At 35.5% G+C, this 9,433-nt stretch overlaps 1 long non-coding RNA gene across 1 annotated transcript; it reads right to left on the bottom strand.

The window, feature by feature from the left end:
- Window positions 1-4,860: 4,860 nt before the first annotated feature.
- LOC134198905 (uncharacterized) lies at window positions 4,861-6,583 on the bottom strand. Its single transcript, XR_009973188.1, has 2 exons — window positions 6,367-6,583; window positions 4,861-5,144 (listed from the first exon to the last, which is right to left on the bottom strand). It is a non-coding gene; the product is annotated as an uncharacterized LOC134198905 (long non-coding RNA).
- Window positions 6,584-9,433: the final 2,850 nt, after the last annotated feature.

The raw sequence follows: 9,433 nt of genomic DNA, 5'->3' as shown, positions 1-9,433 counted from the left end.
TACGCGGTCTTTAACACGTACTCGTAACCGTTAATATGCGAAATAAAGTCGTCTTTTGTTTTTATTCTGGATATTTCTTTTTTAGTTCATTTAAATTTTCTTTTTTTACTGGTGGTAGGACCTCTTGTGAGTCCGCACAGGTAGGTAACACCACTCGGGCTATTTCTGCCGTGAAGCGGTAATGCGTTTCGGTTCGAAAGGTGGGGAAGCCGTTGTAACTATACTTGAGACCTTAGAATTTATGTTTCAAGCTGGGTGGCGCATTTACGTCGTAGATGTCTATGGGCTCCAGTAACCACATAACACCGGGTGGGCTGCGAGCTCGTCCACCCACATAAGCAATAAAAAAAAGTTTTTTTATTCAAATAAAACATATGAAAGATCATAATTATTGGTACTATGATAAACAAAAATCAACGGTGAATAAAGAGCGCGAAATTGCAAGTTCAGTAAAAGTGGTATTTCCAAATAGTCATATACCTACTCGCACGCCAAATGATCCGTAGAACCCCTTACATAGGACACGCGAAGCAATAGAACGTAGCAGTAATAAAACAAATTTAAACAATTGATTGCTTTTACATTAAAATTCTTTTTTAATGTAAATATTTTTTTAAATGTTTGAATTTCCGAAGTACCCATAAAAAATTCAATCGAATGAATGTCGTAAGGTTATTAGAGATAGGCGCTTTCTTGAAATGATAGTCTGTAAAAATGAATCGAGAATCACTTACATAAGTACTTGAAAGTTGAAAAATAGCAGCTTTATAATTAGTTTTGAAAAATAACAATTACAATATGTGTCTACTTCAAATATCATTTACTGTAAAAGTGTTTTTAGAAAAAACAACGTAAGTGCAATGTATACAAAAATGCTTAATTCAAAATAACTGACTTTAAAGTCGGTGTTTTATTTAAATCGGGTATATATATGTACGTATATTGTGATATGCACTCAGGTTATTTCGCTTATTATTGATGTACAAGGTTCATCTATACTAATATTATAAAGAGGAAAGATTTGTTTGTTTGTTTGTTTCGAATAGGCTCCGAAACTACTGGACCGATTTGAAAAATTATTTTTCCATTAGAAGCCGACATTGTCCCTGATGAACATAGGCTACTTTTTTTATTTATTTTTTTATTTGTTTTTTTTTTGTTTCATGTGTGTTTTAATGTTTCCGATGCGAAGCGAGGGCGGGTCGCTAGTTTAATATAAAATAGGAATTGGATAACTTCAAACTTCAAAATTAATGCGTTTACTCCTAAAAATACCCACGGGCCTCACTACATTTCTTGGCATCAGTAAGCCCTTCTGTTAGTGAACTTTAAAATAAACATCATTCAGCTTAGTGAGTAAACAGCTAATGTTTTTACATCATACAATGTTTGCAAGACAAGTTGTGCCAAACAGGTAAACCACAGCGATTATTCCAACTTAAAGTAGAGATACAGTAATGGCTTGGAAATTACACTTCATTTTCTAATCTAAAAGATTTTTATGAATATTGTTGGAGTTTGTATGTGTAAGTAATGGCAGGCAACGCTTGTCACAAGTGAAATAAGAGTTTTCGAATATTGGAATGCTTATTTAAATGTTTAAAACAGATGATTTTCTTCTCTTCAGTCATGACAAAGACTTCTCATGTAGACATGGATAGTGCAACATCTTAGGGTTTTATAAAAATAAAATATTGTAATAGCAAAGTGTTTGCAATATAATTATATTAACTACTAGCGGCCCGCTCCGGCACAGCTCGGGTCTTTAACAAAAATTTCAACGATATTTGACGTTGTTTTATTTTTTTAAATAAAAGAACACTTATTGCGACATAACTAAAATAGTAGACATATGCTGTCGCGACATTTTTGGAAATAAAAAGTCGTAGTACATTATTTTATTATATCATCAATAGTTTTCGCAGGGCACGCGATGTAAAGAATATTTTAGGTAATTTTTTACACCTTGGGTTACATTATTGGAGTTTTAGTAAGGATCCCTATTTTTTTCAAATTCAAATTCAAATTCAAAAAATTTTTATCCAACATAAATGAAAGTACATACTTGTTGAACGTCAAAAGAACTACCGCCAATTCACAAGAACTAGCCTCCGTCCTGAGAAGAATTGGCAAGAAACTCAGCGGGAATGTTTTTTTTTTTTTTTAAATATTTGATTATTTTTTTAATATTAGGTTTTTTTTAAATGTTCATTTTTACATGAGTATAATAACATAACAATTATTACAATATTGAAATGCCCGGAGCGAGCAACTCATTCCCACTTTGTGCAATCTTCTAGATAATCATTGACTTTATAGTAAGCTTTATTGCACAGATGTTCTTTAATCGTTTTCTTAAAACTATGTATATGTAGGTTCTGAACATCTTGTGGGATTTTGTTGTACAGGCGCACAGACAAACACCCGAATGAATTTCGTATCTTATGTAACCTACTCATCGGCACAACAAGCTTGTGTTTGTTCCTAGTATTTCTATTATGTATGTCCGACATTTTAGGAAACTCCTCAATATGTTTACGAACATACATCAAATTTTTAAAGATGTACTGGGATGGCATAGTGAGAACTTTAATTTCTTTAAATTTTTCCCTCAGGGATTCCCTTGAGTGCATGTTATAAATAGCACGTATAGCTCTTTTCTGCAGAATAAATATCATTTCTACATCGGCCGCATTGCCCCATAGCAAAATGCCATAGGACATGACACTGTGGAAGTAACTAAAGTAAACTAAACGAGCCGTGTCCGCATTTGTTAACATTCAACAAAAAGGATCATAGCCTATGTCACTCGGGAATAGTGTAGCTTCCAAACAGTGAAAGAATTTTTCAAATCGATTCAGTAGTTTCGGAGCCTATTCAATACAAACAAACAAATCTTTCCTCTTTATATATAAAATTAGTATAGATGACGTAGAGTGTTTTTCAAATGGCCCCTCACCTACAGAACCCAATCCCATCAAATTTAACCATCCAACAAATATGTTTTAAATAAATTGAATTAAATCATATAAACAAAATCGAAAATAGCTTTAAGTGAAATTTCGTTTTGTATCAAAAAATAAACAATGTAGGTATTTGTACGTGGGGATTGTTGTTAACTAACGTATTCTATCGAGATTTCAATTCTTTAGAAGAGTTCAGTACAAATTGAGATAAATCAATCAATTCTAATGCTGTGAGCGAATGTTATATTAATATCTTTTAAGGTGATCGGAGTTCACAGCGACACAGGATTTTGGTGGATAGTCTCCAAAAAACGATGACACCATCTCGATCTAATGGGTGTCGATTTCATTTTTCTCTCCCAACACAACGGCTATTCGAATACGCTCTAGTTTTCGATCATGAAGTTGTAAAGATACAAAAATAAGTACAAAAAAATAAGCTAGAAAACAATAGATTTTTTCTTTTTAAAAATATATATTTTGTAATGATGAAGTATCATAAAATCGCAAGAGTGGATAACACCACCTTACCTATTTTTGCCGCTAAGCGTTCCGATTTTAAGGATGAGGCAGCCGTTATACAATAAAAGTGAGACCTCGACCTCAAGTCTCCAGGTGAAATTCACTTCGTTACGTCATGGGCTCCGGTAACCATTTGATACCAGATGAGCCGTGAGTTCATTACTAAAAAAGAGAAAATAACTAAATTATCGACTAATTTCTCACATAAAATTAAACAAGAAGAACACTATTTATCCTTACCATATTAAATAAAAGTATATATATTTGTATAATGTATTATAATATAAAGTAGTATATGTATATATGTATATATACCTAGTCAGGTCATAAATTCTGTCACATGTTTAATGTAAAATAATTGAAACAAGTTTATTTATTATGTAACCATTCATATACCAAAATGAACTTAACAAAACATAGATTCTTAAGATACTAAAGTTTATTCAAAATTACTCCGTGATTTTGAATACAGGCCTTCAATCTGCGCGACCAGTCGTCTATCGCAGCACGAACGAGGTCCATGTCAATATCGGCGGCTGCCTTAATCAAGGATGTCTTGAGTGACTCCAAATTGGGATGAGGCTTTGAGCACGCCTTTTCCTCCAAGTGTTGCCATATCTTGTAATCTAACGGATTCAAATCTGGACTGGAGGAGGGCCAGTCTTCGTGCTGGATGAAGTCGATTTCACGCGCTGCCAGCCAGTCTTGTGTGCTCTTCGCTATTCGATTCGGTCGATCGATTCGGCGCCAGCTCCTATGAGCTGGCGCCGAATCTTGTTGGAATACTCAGTGCCTGTTATTGAACATGGTATGAGAAACAGGTTCCACAAGGTTCGTCAGGACTGTATTTTGATACACAACTGCATTAGTTTTTACATCTTTCTCACAAAAATGTACCTCTGTTAAGCCCCAATAAGAAACTCCCAACCATACCATGAGCGAGGATGGAAAATGACCTCGTTGGACACGCAGAATACGGTTGCTCGCTTCTTCACTACTGTGTGCGTACACCTTATCATTTTGTTTGTTGTAGCTCTCTTCTACGGTAAAAATTTTTACTAGAGAAATTAATAGAGAATTTTTACTACTTTTACACTAGAGTCTTCATTGTATCGTTTGATGGTACGATAAACGAATCTTTTGGTTATATTCAAATTTTTCAGTATGTTAAAAATTTGAATTGGCGCGTAACCGCAACGATGCAATGCAATAACTGCAACACGGTCTTCTTTAAGCGTCCACTCCATATTTAAGAATGAGTAAAATTCTAAAAGTATACATTTTTATTTTCATGAACAATTCGAAATTCGAATTCAATAAACTTTTTTGTGGCCAGCATTCTAAAAGAAAAGTTTTTACTGTGTGACAATACTTATGACCTGACTAGTTATATGTGTGTATGTGTGTGTGTATTTATATGTATATATTATTATATGTAATGTTTACTGTATGCACTAGGTTTGTGTTCCTAATTCTTCTTTCCTTTTGCGGGCCTACTGGAAGAGATTTCAACATGAAATAAGTAGTGCCCTTGTACTCTGTATCCTTATTGTCAAGTTTCTTCTAACAGCTGTGTGTCAACATATTTCATTCCTCATACAAATTTTTGCTTTGTTTTCATTCCACCTACGTGTTATTCATGTTGAACTGTTATTCCTGTAATAGATATTATTAGCAATATCTTTAAAAATCATAAAACATAAGTGCTTTGAAAAGAGATCGGAAAACAACAATATCATCTTTCAATCAAGGTTTATGTCTATTTGCTTTTTACTAAAGTGAATTTTTATGTTTATCGCAATAGTAGACTTGTTTGGAAGTAAATAATCAGAGTTGCCGCAATTTTGACTAATAAAAAGTTTTTGAGATTTTGCTCTATCGGAAACAAATACCATGTCGAAAAGTTTTTATAACAAAGGATTTATTATTGAAGCGACGCTCGCTTTGTGCTTTTCATGAGCTTTTCATTAAATACGAAAGCAGGAGCCATTTGAACTAACCTCCCATCTATACAAAGAATTACAAGAAATAAAGAGCAAATAACGATTTAGTAGTCCTCAGTAGAAAATATATTTAATGATAACTTGTCATATATTTAAACTTAACTAAGGAATTTTTGCAGATTTAATTTGTCAGAATACACTAAATATCGATTATTACTGTGGTGGTCTTTTAAACTTAATTAGATATGCAAAATGTATATTTTATAAGTTAGTTTCTATCTATATATATAAAAATGAATTGCTGTTCGTTAGTCTCGCTAAATCTCGAGAACGGCTGGACCGATTTGGCTAATTTTGGTCTTGAATTATTTGTGGAAGTCCAGAGAAAGTTTAAAAGGTAGATAAATATGAAAATCCTCGGAATAAATAAAAATAACAATTTTGTTTTTCCTTTGATGTCCCCCCGTCGGCGTCGGACGAATTCCTTTTGTTTGTTTTAAGTTTATTTTACAAAAGCTTAGGTCTTTTATTTCTCGATTGAGGCATTATGAAGTCTGCCGGGTTAACTAGTTATAAATAATTATTACATCAAGCAATTCATTGCGTAACGGGTCATTCACGTCTTTGAAAATGAAATGGAGCTCTCGTACTCAAGTTTCAACTTAGTAGGGGGGGGGGGAAGTCTGAAACGATCTGACGATTGAGTTCTTATGCAAACATGGACGTAATTACATCGACTAGTTTTGAACTACTTTCAATCGCTTTGTGATGTGTATGGAATTAGGTAGCACGTAACATAAGGCAGCTTTGACCCGGTCTGCCCATACGGAAATAAAAAATACAGCTTTGATAGCTACTTTTAATTTGAAAAAGCCTTTTTCTATTTCCAAATTGATACTGAATTTTCGCTGTCAATTTAACTTCTTTCAACTTACATGAGATGAACAATTGATTTCAATGAATTTAGTTATACATTATTGTTGTTGTAAAATACTTTTGATTTGTCTAATATTAGTTTTTCTGTAGATGTTTTTAGAAGGAAAACTTTTTCTCATATACGGCCAGATCGTTTTCTGTCACTATAACTATCAACAGTCCCGTACACAAACATTCGACGAGTAACAAACGGGTAAAGAGTTTCAAAAATGCGTCGGAGGAATACGATTCTTTTTATCACCCTACTTCATTTTAAAATTTGCATTAAAATGAGTAAACAAATAATTTTCACAATAAAATAGTATTGGGAGATTTTAATTACAAACGCAATATAATTGATTATTACTGTAAATGCATTTGTGCCCAGACGGTATATGTTCTAAAATATTTTTAAAATTCGAAAAAAGTTTTCCGAAAAAGAAAATAGAAATAGGGTATTCACAGACTTACGAGACGATCACCCTAAAAATTATAGAGAGATGTATTAACAGGAAAACGACAGCTAGTATTAAATACCTCAAAATATGTTTTTTGTGTTTTTTTTTTAATTTGGTAACTTTTCCTCCTAGGTTGAGCACTGTGGCGTTCCGGTTTACGGTCGCTTTTACATATACCTAGTATTTAAAATGTCAATATTACAAAATCAATCTAAAAGCCTAAAAATGTTTTAATTATATTTTTTTATTGCCCGTGCATGCAGACGAGCATACGACCCACCTATGGTGTGTGGCTACCGTCGCCCATGGACTTCAGTAATGCCAGGGGCAGAGCCAAGCCGCTGCCTACCGTTAAATACATACAATAATTGCCTTATCGTTGCCGCCGCTGATTACTCCCCGAATCCTGATCATGCAGGAGCAAGTCACCGTCGTCGCCCAAGACACGTCCTTACGGATCTATCAGATCCAATAACTCTTGCATTAGATACCTTCAGCTCTAACACTAGGGAGCAGGCTGAGGAACCCCGGTAACCGTACTCGTCGAACTCGACAAAGAGGTCGACGTGCAACCTAACCCATGCATCAGCCCGCTGAGTTTCTCGCCGGATCTTCTCAGTGGGTCGCGATTCCGATCCGGTAGTAGATTCATTCGTGAAGCAATTTCTCTTGAGTTGTTAGGTCTCCTTCGGAGGCGCTCGGGCAGTTCTTAGCAAATCCCACCCCTCCTGGCTGAGCCTTTGCTCGCCCACCTGTTCTGGTGAAGCTGGAAAGGCCCCCGGGCAACCAGTAATCTTTCAATAAAAAAAAAAATACATACACTTACTAACCTAACTAACTAACTAATTTACTGGTCGTAGGACCTATTGTGAGTCCGCGCGGGTACTACCACCCCGCCTATTTCTGCCGTGAAGCAGTAATGCGTTTCGGTTTGAAGGATGGCTTTTGGCCATCAATTTTAGTTGTAGGTATACCAAATCACTGATGATTTAAAATAATTGTTTTTAATTTGTTGTTCTTGGAGGTTAGTTTGATAATATTATATTTTGTATTTTTAGTAGTTATTAAGGATTTTAGGTGTAGTTTTTATTTTTTTTGTTTTCGTTAGTCTTTGTTTATTATTTTATTGGTATTATTGATTTTTATTACTCATTTAAAGCATTTCATGTACAGTGACACTGATGATAATTTTTTGTCATGTTCTTCTTCTGTTTCTTCTGATAGAAGCTTTGCTAGTGCGTTTGATAATGATGATTCCACTCATCTACGCGATCAACTTGCTTATTCCCTTTCGTCTTCTTCTAAATGTTTCAACGTCGTTCACATCAATGCTCAAAGTGTTCACGCACATTTTCCTGATCTGTTATCTTCCTTTGACTCAGACCATGTTCACGCTGTGCTTATCTCTGAGACTTTTCTTAAGCCTTCACTCCCATCCTCGCAATATGCACTCCCCGGATACAAACTTTTGCGAAATGACAGGACGGGTCGCGGATGTGGTGGTGTTGCAATCTACCTCCGTGCTGATCTGAAGCATGCAGTCATTGATCAGTCACCAAGCGAATATACTCAATCTGCTGAGCACCTCTTTATAGAGGTAGTTATCCAGCACACCAAGATACTTCTTGGTGTTTTTTATAGTCCTTCAAGTCACATTGATTATTTCTCATCTTTTGAAAGTATGTTAGAAAATGTATGTTCTATATATGACCATGTCTTGATCCTTGGAGACTTCAACACTTGCCTGATCAGGGATGACGCACGGTCTCAACGATTCCTCTCTCTAGTTTCTTCTGTAAACATGCACCCTCTTCCCTTGGGGGCGACTCATCGTGCTCCTCACTCTACTCCTTCTCTTTTAGATCTCATTATTGTCTCTGACCCTTCCAAAGTTTCAACGCATGGACAGTTATCAGCTTCGTTCTCTTATCACGACCTTATTTACCTTTCTTACAAAGTTCGTTGTCCTCGACGCAAATCTAAATTTCTCCTTCTCCGCAGTTTCAAAGATATTGCTCTCGAGCGTTTGAGGATTGATGCTGGTAATCTGGACTGGTCGTCTGTTTACAATTGCAATGACATCGACAGTAAAGTTGCTGCCTTTAACAACCTACTATTAGATCTCTACAACAACCATGCACCTCTCAAGAGAATCAGGGTTAGGCACTTGCCTGCACCATGGCTCTCTGATGAAATTAAGTTGTTTATGAGTAGGCGCAATAAAGCGAAAATGAGGTATAGGAAGAACTCGTCTGAGGAAAACTGGGCAGTCTACAAAAAACTTCGCAACCGTTGCAGTCGCCTGTGTAGGGATGCAAAGAGACGCCACATTCACAATTCCATAACTAATCTCGATACTACACAAGTATGGCGATATCTCAAGTCTCTTGGTATCGGTAAGGCTGTTGAGGAGAATACTGTAATGGCGAATATTGACGCACTCAATGCGCATTTTGCCAAGCCTCCAGTCACGCTCGATGCCACCATCAAATCTTCTACTCTTAACCATCTCTCAAATCTTTCTAAGCCATTAAATACTTCTTTTTCCTTTACACCAATTGCTAAGCGGGATATTAAAAAATCCTTTCAATTCATTTCCACTAAGGCAGTAGGATGTGATAATCTGCAG

This window comes from Bombyx mori, chromosome 5 (assembly GCF_030269925.1).
Source record: "Bombyx mori chromosome 5, ASM3026992v2".
Taxonomy (NCBI): Eukaryota; Metazoa; Arthropoda; class Insecta; order Lepidoptera; family Bombycidae; genus Bombyx; species Bombyx mori.
This window is presented reverse-complemented; position numbering and strand designations above follow the sequence as displayed.